The following is a 14,395-nucleotide window of genomic DNA, read 5'->3' on the forward strand; positions in this document are numbered from 1 at the left end:
CTCCAACTGCTTCCGGTATTGTTCCTACATTCATACGCATGGATAGCTCTATACTATACTCACTCCATTCTGACCATCTTGAGGGGAAAACAGTATAACAATGGAGCCTATCACGATGCACACGATCACCGAAAGGAGGGACCTTACATCGTTACTAGGAAAGACTTCTTCGAAGCAAAATAACTTGGAAACATCCTGACCCAACAAAGCATGTGAATCTACAGCTCTATATGCCAAGAACAGATAATTAAACAAAAACCTACATTCCGACACTTATTCCTATGTTGGGTCTTACACCACTACCACCCCCCACCCCCCACCCCTCCAGATTCAATTCCAGTTCTACAAACCAGTCTTTTCAACTTGTATTTGAAACCTCTCTGAAATTCTGAAACTGATTAGCATACAATATCATATGTTTGTGGATGATACTCCACTGCATATGAAAAGTTCTTTCCGCTGGATAACATCACCACTCACCTCTTTTGAAAACCCAACAGTGGTTGTCTCACAACCACCTTATGCTAACTACACTCAAAACTGAATTCCTCATGCTTACCCCCACAATCCTAGTGCACCTATCCTGGACTGCCTCAAATAACTAACAGCCCCCAACTACACCCCACATGTTAGCTCAACTAGATCACTTGGCCAAACTTGACAAATGCCTGAATATGCATGATCATATCAGTCCCACAACAAGAGGAACCAATCACCAACTCTGCACATTAAAGAAAATCAAACCGTTCCTACCACCAACTGGCCTGCAACAAGCTGTCCAATCCCTAGTTATTTCCCTTTTAGACTATGGGATTACGACCCTGGCTGGGCTACCAAAAGCTAAATTGGCTCTTTTAACCCCTTCCATGCATTCGTAGGCCAACGGTCGTCACGAGCACTACCTCTGTAGTGCTGCGCACGTCCGTTGGCTGACGCGGCCCAGCTCACTCTGCTAAACCGCCGCACCGGAATTGCCGCTGCCGCGGTTAAAGGCCACCCTGAACTCTGCTGCCAGACTCATCACGGGCTCAAGAAAGCGTGACCACATCATACCAGATCTAATCCAACTCAACTGGCTTTACCTCAATGCAAGGATTGGGTATAAGATAGCCTGCTTGATGCACAAAACTTGAAATATCTGGTGGGAGTCCCACCCTAAGAAGTTCAAACACTCTAATGCTGAAACCACCAAAGTTCAAGAAGAAGAGAACCTACAACGATGCTTATCTATTATGTTTTCCTGATCCAGCTTAACCAGCTGGCTGCGTTGTACAGCGCTCTGATATCCTGCCATGTCGTGCTCGCGCATCATAAAACTTTTCAAATAAGTAATAAAATAGACACCATGCCTAGAACTGACTAAGAAATGTCCTTGTGATCATGGCCACATGGGTGCCACAGCGACACAAAACGAGCATATATCACTGCATGGTCTTTGTTCTGTGATTCTGCTTATTTACAGAATGTATACTTTTTACCAAACGTTAGGAATACGAAGGGATATGCAACTTTCTTGATAGTTTTTTTTTTAAACTGTTAAATGATGTTGCTTTACTGCTGGAGTTCTTGTTTGCTCCAATTTCAAACTTGCATAAACACCTAATGAATCATATTGTCCCTGCTTTTTGGGTAAATTCCAGGTGTCTTTTAAGGTCTAAATTTGTCATTTTCACAGTCTGAGCCTTTGCAGATCTCTAGCCAGTATTTATGTTGCATCCGTATGTAAATGTTGTATGTCCAACAGCTCATATGTACTTTCACGTTTTCTGCATATGCTGCTGAAGCTCCCGTCCTGTTTGCACACCTGCTATCTAGTGTTAAGTGCAAATGTTGTTTTTTCTTTGCTTTTTGTTTCAAGATCACTTTAGTCATCTCCCATGAAACCTAAAAAATGCATCGGGACAGTGGTGGGCAAAAACAATCTTATGAGAATCCTTGGATGCACCTTTGACAGCTCTGGGAACCATTGCTTTATAGATGCAGAGTAGAATTTTGACCTTAAGCCACCAGAAAAACAACTGCCAAACGTGAGTTCTTCATGTGGTCCTCAGCTGCTCCAACAGAGCCTGTTAATGAATATTGGCTTCTTTGAAGCATAATCAGATCATTAAGCCCAGGGCCGGGTCATTCTAGAATGACTTGCGTATGGGGAAGGTAAGAGGAGCCCACCTTTTTAAATTTTTCCTCAGCTAGTCTGTTCCCATAGTCCGACCAGCATCATGTCATTAATCTCTGTATCCTGAGGGACCTTGGTGAATTCACCTAGTTGGCTTAAAAAACCTTTCGGTGCAAGAAGACCATTTGCCACCAAAGGGTTAGATGGTGGGTGTGTTGTAAGATCTAGGGACTCTTGTCCTGTTAGGAGGTCAAAATAACTTAGCAAAAGGAATGGATTTCAAATTGTGGAGGAACTCCAGCGGAGTCATGTCCAGAATACGTTCCTTTAATGCCTCTGACTTCAGATTCCAATGTTCTCCATGGCCCTCTGTGAAACATGCACTGAGGACAAAGTCTATGCTTAGGATTTTAATACAATACCTTTTGGTTCAGCTTTGATTTGCCCTCTGTGATTTGATTTTGAACAGAGCTGTGGCTTGGAAAGGCCCAAGGAGAGCCATGTCTTAAGTCCCAAGACACCCCGAAGAGGTCTCGACAGCCGCTGCCCAATGTTCCTAAAGCAGCTGTTCCACAAGACATTTTTCTGTGCTGAAAACTCATTGTACCCTTGAGGCCAAAACTCTACAGCTGTGTGTGCTTTGACAGATTTTAAAGCTGACCTCCAGGCCAGCCGTGTCCTAAACTCCAGGCAAACTACCCTCTGTAGAAAATGTTAGCAAGCAGTACTATGTATCGCAGAGGAGAATCTACATAGATCTGTTATCTGTCCACATAATGACACGATCACAGTCAACTGATCGAAAATGTACCACCTCACATCTGAAGAGGCAATTTTAGAAAAGCTTAGTGTTTTCCTGTCCCTAAAAATGGAGCCTTGCGTGTTCACAACATCAGCATCTTAACAGAGTTTATAGGTGCAGATTTAAGCCAAGATTACACTACTTATCAGTCAGACTTGTATCATGAGCCAAGGACAGCAGGTGAGTCGACTGTTGGCATGACTATAATGGTCACTACTCAGATGACCCATCGTTTGATCCATGTGTGGTCCTGGCATCTTCACCTGACAACTCAAATGCATAATATACTGTGCCAGTCCACCACAAGTTGAAGCTACCTATATTGGAAGAGGTGGACTTCCTATTTGGAGACCCTATCATAAACAGAAAGTCTGTGCCACACTTGTCAGTGCGGAAGCGCATACGGACTAAAACGGGACTACAAGGGAGCCCTTCAAAGTGAGGGTTGTCACTCCCAGTGTAGGAAAAAGTATAATGATGCAGATCAAAAGCCTGTTTATTTTCAAAGTTGTCCAACCGGATTCACTGGTTGTACATACAGCACTCAACTTTTTGTGAGGTGTTGGGTTACCATTTCATCTGGCATTGCAAGAAAACTGGCCCTTTAAGGAAATGAGTAGTTGTGGGGCCTGCTATGCAATGGTTAATTCTTCCTACCTTTTCAAGATATTGCAGATTAAAGTCATAAGGTATGGCGGAGGAAAACCTTCCTGACGCTTATAATAAAGGGAAGGAGATCATTCAGGAAGCCCTTGAACGCATAAACTGAACTGGATTTATGTCCACTGCCACTATTTTAGTGGTTACTTCAGATTCATCTAAATGAGCCATTATCATTCTACATATGTTGTCTATATAATTTAATTAGTCCACCTGGAACCATCATTCCATTTTACCTTTGTTGGGAATTCAGCAGTCACTGACCCCCTCTTAAGGAGATCGGGCAGTTAACATTTTGCTATTTCCATTGGAAACTACCCATGCAGATATACTGTTCATCAAAATTAAGTGTCCATTGGCAAGCTCCCTTGAGCAGCTGTGGGCACTAATCCAGCAAGAGGAAAGATTAAGGCTCTGTTAATATTGCTTTTAAAAAGGGCAAAAATGTGTGTTCAAGGATTGTTGATCTTGAGGTTAGGCAGCAAGCTTGGTGCCCGCTACTTGGTTCGTCTAAACGCAGCCACACAATGAACCAGACCACAAGGATCTCAATGAAGACTGGCTAGACTCTTCAAGGAAGCAAGCATGTAGGAGTGTTCTGACCTAAAGATCCGAATGCCAGCCTCTATTTTCTACAGGCCAAAACTCCTTGGCTTGTCTAACTTTCACTTTAATGCTGTCTGTCCGTATCGTTCCGAGAACTTGTGAAGATGTAAAGTCATCCAGGTAGGGACATTGATAAGACAAATAATGCTTTATCAGTTTGGGGAACATTTTGTTATGTGCTTCAAGGTCAGCTAACTGCAATCACATGAACAATTTGGAATTGACATATGTTGGCCTTATTTGTTTATACTAATGCTTCGAAGACTAGCATATTGATGCACATAGGTTATGTCACTAATTCCTCAAGAAATACCTGCATCAGATAAGATCAGCGGAGAACAGTATAATAGGCTGATTAACTGGCCACTCAGATGGAGAGCTCCTTCGCCCCAGATTTTCGCGCATGATACCAGAAAATCCTGGCAGAGACTTCTGTACTGGCCCAGCATCCAGTCTCGTGTGGAGAGCTGATGCCAAGCCTAGTCTGCTACAGAGTCTAGTCCGAGAGGAGCTGAGCTTAACTGATGATTTGTTTATATTTTGAGAGAACTCTCTCCTGGTCACTGATAACTACATCTTCTTGCTGCACATAGGTGTGCTGTGCCGAATCCTTCTAATAAACACAAGGTGCAGGTTAAGCTACTACATTCTCTCATGGTATAGCACATAGAAGCACGTTTTAGGTTGCTCTGTTATTTTCAGTATAGTAGAAATGCTCCTCTTTGATTGTTAGCAGCATGCAGTAGTGTTGTTTTAATAATATTCTGTGTGGTTATCATATATGTTCTAAGCAACAGGGTGAGGCTGTTGAACTAAAACACTTTCACTTAGTGTAGAGGTCGGGTGTGATATTAAAAAGTATGAAATTGGGTTTGAACTGCCACTGCGTCCATGAACTGTTTGAAAAGACGCAATGATAACGGCATGGACGGACAGGCAAGCACAGAGAATACACCACAAATTTTTATAAATCAACGTCTATGAATCAGAAAATGGACTTTGCGCTCAACCCCCAATTGGAGATTCGAAACGCCCGATGTAGCCGGCCTGGAATGAAATTGTCAGTGTTGGAAGAAGCAAGAACTGTTTGGGCCCATTGCTTAACTTGGCAAGAAAAAGAATTCAACACATTTGTTCTAAATTTTGATAGATGGTAAACAAGGAGAGTGAAAGGTGAAGAATGAGTACAGGAGGAATCCAGGCCTAACGTGTGAGATGATACTATTCTCTAGAATTAATTAGGAATTGGTGATTTCAGGATAATGAACTGACCTCCGCGACGTGCAGTAGAAATAATGGTGGATTGGAATTAAGGTTTATTCTTACACACAAGAATCAAGAATAATCAGAGGATCATTCAGAGACAATAAGGTTCATGATATGGTGTGGATATAGTGATTATACTCAGAGCCCTGATGGTGTCCATATCCGGACGAAACTCGTCGGCTGTGTAATTGAACCGGTCTTGTTATGTTACAATTGGATATGATATGGAGAATTGGACATTGATGTGTCGCCTGCATTATATGAACAAAAATAAAAAAAAAATCAATAAAAGACTTTGAATCAACATTGTTGAAACCTGTGGAAATAATTAATTGATTACGGCGCTCCTGCTATTGTTATCTTGAATGTTTGTAAAGACGGTTAGTAACCCAGAAAACATGGGCACCCTATAAACTATGTATTGAGTGGGGTTTTGCGGTTGAGCAAAACCAGAGTCTTGTTTTAGGCAACACATCCAATGTGGCACGAATCATGCATGTCTGCTACCATAGGCAATATCTGTGTACAGTCAGGTGAGATTGTAGGGGACTCCAGGGTCAAACACTCACCCATTGCTATTCCTGTACACTTCATCGGGGTCCCTTTTACAGTTACTGCTTCATCCAGACCTATTTCAGAGGTCTGAGAAACTTATATAAATGGCTTCACAACTTGGGATTGAAGCCGCTTTTTGGCAATTTGCTCAACAAAAGCATTTCCCTGTGACACTTCACTTTGAATTGACTAATGGACAGCGCACTTTGCAGTCGTAAATTTAGATGGTAGCGTAAGAGCACCAAGCAGTCCTTTAACATAAGTACAATTTCTAATTTGAGTTGAAACTGATTTGAGGAAACCCCATTGCATTCAACGGATCCAAAAAATCATGTGCTACTCTGAAGGTGTATTTTAAATCTGTAAATATGGTAACACTCTTAAGTAGAAAGAATACGAGCATGAGTAAAACCAATTCAGTGGAGTGCACTTAAGTAAAATATCATTTTTTGACAACTTCATGTGGTATATAGGTGTTCTAACTATCCCTAAGGAGCCACAGTTATTATGGACACAGTATGTCAATATAATACGCAAGATTTATTGGATACTTGTGCGTCAGAAACATCGCTATGTAACACAGTTACTTGGGCAGTTACAATGAGACAAGTTGTGTGGGTCATCATCCTGGAGACTAGCAAAGAAGTGCAGTTTAGGACAGGACATTGAACTATTGAAGGTGAGAAGCGAACAACAAAGTAATTTTGCACTGTGATCGTCTTGCAATGGACAAATGTTTGGTTTTAGTGTTGAGTAATTCAAATAACAAAGGAGCAAAGAGGGAAAAATTGGAAAAGGTCGCCCTCCACTCATAAACTATATATCAAACTACAGACCCAGTCCAATCGCGTGCTATTATAATAGTGACAACCAGGGGGGTATATACTAGAAACCTTCTCCCCGCTACACTCTCATAAGCTTTATAAGGAGGTACTGCACTGTAGCTACGCTCAAATTAAAACACCTGTTCTCCCGGGCAACACCTCAGAACATCCACTCACAATGAGCCAACAACAGACTATGAAACAGAAGTACTTCGCCTTTTGAGTGTCAGAACTAATTATATACCTCTTAACAAAGATCCTGTGGAAGATCTGACCAAAATTATTCGCGGAATGGTCTGTGAAGCTAAGGAAAAGAAATGGATTTCAGTAAAAGAGGCGGAGTTCCTTATTAACACCAGTCCCAGGACTCCGTCCTTTTATATTTTACCAAAAATCCATAAACCTACCTAGCACGTGATTGGACTGGGTCTTTAGTTTGATATTTAGTGTTGAGTAAAACAGCAGCTACGGCATGAGGTACAACAACTATAAAGGTAGAGGCAGACACAATTTTCAAAGGCTTTTACAAGATGGGGAAAAGCTGGCATGGTTTATAAACAAAGCAGATGCCCTGCCACAACAGTATTAAGAGTGGGATATGGAACATATGTTTTTTGATCTCCTTGATCTTGTACTAACACAAACCCATCATTTTCTGGATTGTACAAAGTGACTGGTTTAATTTAATCAAGCCATCCCTAATGCAGGGACAGATAATAGTGCTTTGTTTAAAAAATAAAAAAAAGGGGGGCGGTGTGGCTTGTGCCTCCTTGGTCTAGTGTGGGGAATTTTTCTCTTGGAGGGGTTTAACAACAGTCTCATATCCCATTACCTGAACTAATCTGCGATTTCCCTAACACTGGACACCCAAGAAACAAGACTTTTCTGAGCAGCTCGTGTATAGCTTTAATGCATTCCACACACCGATAACTCTCCTCCATAGAGATTTTTATGACCTAGATAGCAAAGGGAGAAGACTGAATGTAGTTTTTCTCTAGAAGCTTACCCGGGAGAGTAAGGAGATACAGGGAGTCTGTCTTGTATTGGTCCAAGGAATTGGGCACAATCAACAAATCCTCTACATATTGAGCCTAATTCAGAGGTTTGAAACTCTGGTCGAATATAGTCTAGTTGTGTTCTCCCAATGAGGTGATGTCCAGTATTGATTCAATAGGGTGCCGAGCGAGAGTGATTCTAGAGGAGGTATTCAGTTGTGGAGTCAGCTTTGCCCATGTTACACCATCCTCTAGTGCTTGGCCGCTTGTCACTGCCACCTGCTTTACTCATGGCAGCCTCTGTGCTTGCCGTTTATGTGCTGGTACCCCTTAAGCGGGCTGTAGCCTCTGCACAGTTCCTTTCCAGGTGTCACCATGGGTGAAACTCCAGCATCACCTGCTGGCATGAGAAAATTCAAGACATCTATTAGGTCTTCCTCTTTGTTTTCTGTTGGCTAGGACTTTTCAAATGAGATTTGGGGTAATAAGGAAGTCTGAGCACTAAGAGTACTAATCCAAATCCTATCTCTCAAATGTGATATTTCAGTCTCTCCTGGGTCTTTTTGATACCATGCATCTGCGACTCCAGCTTGAGTTTGTTGGCTTCCTCGTAACAATTTAGGAAGATTGGCCATTGGTCAGCATCTACTTCACTTCTGGATTCTTTTAATTATTTAATGATTCAAGTACTTTAGTTCAAAGGTACCTTTCTATGGAAATTACTTCTCTCCACCCTCTTTTCTGAGTCCAACTCACTGTTTTACATACCTGCACTTGGTTTTGGGATTCTTGTGGTACACTGCATGTGCAGGCGTCCCTTTAGCTGGGGTTTGTTCTTGTTTCAACTTCTTTACTCCCCATTTCGCTGACAACATACACTCTGCGGAGAACGCGTAATTGCCCCAAATTCTGCGTTCCGCGATTTTGCGAAATTTTTTGCTTGTTCGCGTTCTCAAAATGCGTGTTCGCAAGATATTTCCTCCCGAGCATGCAAACAGCGATTGCGATCAGGTAAAAAAGCACAGCAAACAAGCAGTTCCGCGTGTGCTCAACATTTCTGCATGTTCGCAGTTTTTTACAGTTTCGCCCACCCTTACACACTACACCACCACCAGTAAGATACAAAGGTATCTGCCATTATTGTGACTCAGCTCATCCCGTTGAGGGTGCTAGAAGAGTAAAAGAGTGGAGGGTAGGACTAATAGCTAATTTCCTGTCTGCTCTTATAGAGGGACATAGTATCTTGCATTCCTGACCATTGGTCCCCATGCTTTTGAAATTCCTTTGTCTCAGACTGCTAGAGGTTCTTGTGACGTAGGGTCCGCATCGCTAGGTCTCTTCCACATTAATTTGATATGGTCTGTGTTGGTATTCTAGATCAGGGGTCTCCAACCTTTTCCCTAGTGAGAGCTACTTCTGATCAGTGAAAATCATTGTGAGCTACCAAAGGCAGAGCAACTCGCGAATTGTTCCCAAAGTTCCCCCAGGCCCAGCTTAATTGACTAAAGGGCCTCTACCGAGAAAGAGATACCCATTTAGTGTATGCAATGCACAACATGAAACCAGAAAACCTAGCAATAATCCAGGCTTTCCTCTTTAACAAACTGTGTGATCCTGGCCTCTGCAGTCACCAGCTAAGTAGACTACAATTATAAGAAAGTATAGGACCCTGCGGAGCTGTGTAAGCTACCAGAATACTGAAAACAATAAATTGCACGTCTGTCTCTCATGCCTTGTTATCCAACACACGGTTCCATCCCATAACACTGTAAATGCACATTGGAGGTTATCACCCATGACACGAAATACTTCCCACAAAAGAATGACAACCCATTCCAGCCACACACCCTACATGACGTAGCTTTCAGACCATGTAGGTAAGTACTTCAGAGCCCCACAATTATTACGTCATGTCTTCTTTTATTTGATTATTATACATGACGGCACCTTGAAATGTTTGAGTTCAGGGTGTGCACTGCACAAAAATCTCCCCAGACAGACTAAAGGTGCTCCATGCAGTAATAAGCTATGCCACATGTATGGTACACATCACTTCCCTCTTAGTTCACTAAATGCAGTTCAATGCAGTGATATGATTTGATGGTCTGATGAAATGTTTCTCCTGGTTGGAGAAATACAGGTAGGTAATTTTTAAAAGATACCATTTATGTATGACTTTTGTGTAATTATTTACAAACATTTTCAAATCTGTGTAAGGAAGGGGTCATACTCCTAAGCTTGGCTCATGTTTCAACTTTCCCTGGTCACTGGCTTCAGAAAATATAGGGTAGGCACTACAGTGGGTAGATACTTTTTGCAAATGAGATTAATTTAAAGTGATGAGCTTTATGTTCATTATGCCATCAAATTAACACTTCATTTGAAATGTCTCCCATTATTTCATTAAATTAAAGCAGCGTTTTATAGGGATTTTTTTGTTTAATAAGGTACGACTTGCATGTTGTCCCTGGACACAAAATGACGCCAGGAAGTTCTTTTGCATTTCTCTCATCATTTCACTAAAATTTAATGAAAATAAATGTAAAATTATGTGTGTGACCATAGCTGCCAAATTTCAGGTTGCTTACGTGTGACATTTCTATGTTTTTAGTATGTGTGTGACATTTCATTTCCAATGAGTGACTCTGTGAATTACACTATTATGGTTAAAACTTCTGAGACATGAAACGTTCAGGCAAAACCCTTATACTGATGTACAACCCCTGAAATAGAAGGTCCCGAACCAGTCTCTGACCTTAGAACGGAGCAGGCCTCGAAAAATCGTACAAACATGACCTAACCTGCTTGTCAAATAACTTCCATTATTTGCTCGCCCTTTAAAGAGGAAAGTATATTTTTATTTAGTGTCACAGTAAAGTAGTTTGGTCATAGCCACCCATAAACTAACCTCTCAAAATGCATTGTCCTGTAAACATTAGTTGAAAAAATATAGGATAAATAAAGGTGGAGAAACGTTCTTTAATCCTGTTATGAATCAAAATTATTTTGCCCAAGACGTTTCATGTGAAGGATCAAATTGGACAAATATTCTCATTGCCACGTTTCACAGATGATTTATTTTATCTGTGTGCAAGTTGTTCCTAAATATTCAATGTTTTATAGATAAATATTCCTCTCTGTGCAACAGTAGACAATTCTGTATTGCTCGCAGGCCAAGGGTAAATCAGAAAGGGTTTCCCAAGTAGCTGCACTTCAGGTCTAGGATCTCACATCCCTATTTGGTTCCCCACAAAGTGCACCCAGATGATTGTAGGCTTACCGTAACTTTGTGTTACTCCGGTGCTTGCTGTGCTGCTCTGCAGGCTCAGGCGTACGGCAGGGGCAGCGGCTCTCAGAAGGGGGCATATGCAAGTCAAGTGAAATCATTCAAGGACACTGCTAACTGCCGGCATCAGTCATTACTCTGTGGCAGTAGTCCATGCTGGTACTCTGCTGATGGCTTCACGCGAGACAGAAGCTGCAGAAACTTTTCTCTTGACTGGGCCTGGGGCTCGGGAGAGTGTGCAGATTGCATGCTGCCTGCAGTGCTGTTTTACGGTGGCTGCAGAGGAATCTTTTAATGAGGGCTACGGTCAGTGCTCCCCCTATTTTTACCAGGCTGCAATCATTGTTTGCCAGGGTAGCCCCTGGAGGACTAAATCACCCGGCAGGGCCCACATGTGATTTAGAGGGGTGGTACCTTTCCTCTTATGTCTGGCAACGCGTGCCTGCCTATTATGACCAAAAAGGGTGCGCAGACCCTGGTGGCAGCCGCTAAAATGTGTTATTCCGCATGCCAGTAGCTGCTAGGGTTAAGTTTCACCTTTACGCACGTGGTACAGAGCAAGCCATGCTCTTTCGTGCCGCAGACCAGGCGTCAGAAGATGATTGTCTCGCACGATTGGATCTCTTTTAGTTATCGCCGTGATGCACGCTGTCAGGCAACGTGGTACCTCTGAGGCGGCAGCAGGGCAGAGAGTCTCATCTTGATTGAATCACGCACTGCTCACGCCGGGCTGACGTCGCGCACTGTGCTAGAATGAATAGAAGGCCAAAAAAAGGCCTAAAAATAAACAAAATGACAATGATAGATTACATAAGCGGGCATCGGGATGCGAGCTACTGGTAGGGTGTTGACGAGCTACCTGTAGCTCGCGATCGACCGGTTGGAGACCCCGGTTCTAGATACTCCTTTCTCCCATCCCACTTCTAGCACCTTCTTAAGAGCTGTATATTATGGATTTCCCTCACACGTCTAAGATCCTAATTGTAGGATTCGCCTAGTAACAACCCAAAGAAAAAATGGGTCCTTTCTTCCCCTGCTCTCGCAACACTTTAAAAGTTCTCTTTAAAGCTTTACCAGTCAATAAGCACAATCGGACTGTTCACATTAAAATTTCGAAACAAGCTGGCTCTGTCTGACCTGATTAGTGAGTCTATTGCCTAGCTGCTCTTCACCCAATCCATCTTTTTCGGAGGATTCCCCCTGCTTTGGCATCTGGGATTCTTATATGGAGCCAGTCTCGTCTTTTGTCCTTAACCTTCATCCAACACAGGTACTTCTCAATAACACACCATTTTGTGTAAGAAATCTGTGCTCACATCGAATTATAAATCTGACTTTCTTTATTAACAAATGAAAAATAATCTGTGAAACAGAATGCAAATTTCTAGATTTTTCACTAAGAGGTATCATGTGACATTACTGAAACAAAAAAGCTCTGCGGTTGCAGAAAAAGTAACGAGAATAATGTACACCTAAACTTCAAGGTGATGAAAAAAAAAATGTATGTTGAGCAAACCGCTCAAGAATTCTCGCCTATCGTGCCAGCATGATATTGAGACTTGATGGGCACAACGTATTAGTTTAACACTGAGCAAGAATATGGCTTCTGCAGGTATGCTAATATTTCTGAATTACACACAAATTCAAATGTCTTCACCTACTCACTACCTGTAGGGAAAAAACAAAATCTAAGATGGAGCCTGTCATGGTGCAATGTGGGATTTGGTACCATGAGCCAGCTCTAAACCAAAAAGTCTACTTTTAAGACAAAAAGTTTGTAATGTTCGCACACACCAGTTGGCAGCAAGTGAATCTACAGCACTACTAGCTGTAAATCGATTTTTACAAGTAAGTAACATTTTCCCTAAAGTTTGCTGTTTTCTCTTGGTTAACTTTGCTTTTGTCTGGCTAGCATGGCAAAAAATTTTCCAAAAATTGACAGTTAGCTTTGATGTGGACAGTTTAAAATTTAATGAGAGCCTTGTAGTTAAAGTATGTTGGTAGTTTCTTTGCATGACATTGGTTTTCTTAATCTGCTTTATGTATGCAATTTCTCTAAAGTTGAAGGAATAGATGGAACTACAAATTATCTTTCAAATTTTGTGGATATGTGGTAGAATAGCGTAGCAAATAGTTGCTTTTCATATGTATGTCTGCATATAACCGATCACTTCTCTTGCTTAATAATAACTCTGAAAAAGGCACCTTGTTTTCAGTTGGGAAATGTCCATAGTGATCACAAACATAACTGCCCCCCCCATATGTCCTCCTCATCCCAGTCCTTATATAAGTGAGGCGATCCAGCCTCCTGACAGGCTATCTAGAAAGCTAGTATTTTTAAGTCGAGGCTACCGTCCCACTGCAAAGCAGTGGGGGGGGCGGAGCCGAAGATTTAATGACTTCAACAGTGTGGGGCTTTAACCCGCCTCTCTCTTCCATTGGCTAGCTTCGTAAATGGAGGCTAGCCATTGGAAGAGATATGTGTTAATTACTCTTCCCCGGCTTGATGCGATCCGTGGGCGTTTCTGTCTCTTTTTTTTAGTCCCGCCCCTTTTTTCGTCATGCCATTCAGTTGCTCACGCGCTACTCGCGCTTATGTTGTTAATGGCCGCCGTGCCGAGAACTCGTTTTACTTTTTACGCTGTCCCTGTGTGCTGCCAGCCATGTGCTCTGTTGTTCCTGCGCTCGGCTCTCACAGTAGGGGGCAGTGCTGCTGCAGCCGCCGATCGAACACATGAGGTGGGAAAACACGCAGATGTCAGAAACCTTTCCTCCCCTCCTCCAGGTCGCTGGCACAAAGGCTTGCGTTTCCCCCCTTGTTTTTTTTGGGGGGGGGGGGGGGGGGGGGATGGATGTTTGACTCTCTGGAGCCTCTGATCGTCGGCCTGATCGAGTGCCATTACGTCAAGAAAGCCGGTGCCCACCCTGCATTTGCTACTTTGTCCCCCCGCCGCGCTGCCTGCGACGACCCGGAAGTGATTGGCAGACCGGCCAATTGCTGCGCGGCCTCGGGAGAAGGACCGGAAGTCCCGACCCGCAGCCGGGCAGCAGAGGAAAGACGGCGGAAGGTGCAGGCGGAGCTCCGTTGCCCAAGAGAGAGGAGCCGCCCGCCGGACCAGCTGCGGGGCCTTCATGTGCTGAGGAGGGTCCCGCATCCAGCCGGTGAGTGCAGGAGGGCGGGGGTCTCCCAATTGGAAGCAGAGCGGCCCCCGTTGATAGCGGGCCGCTCCACCAACCCCGGGGCATTGTTGGTTAGAGAGCCCCGAGAGGCTTCAACCCGGGGGC

The sequence above is a fragment of the Lissotriton vulgaris genome, chromosome 1_1 (genome assembly GCF_964263255.1).
Source record: "Lissotriton vulgaris chromosome 1_1, aLisVul1.2, whole genome shotgun sequence".
In the NCBI taxonomy this organism is placed as follows: Eukaryota; Metazoa; Chordata; class Amphibia; order Caudata; family Salamandridae; genus Lissotriton; species Lissotriton vulgaris.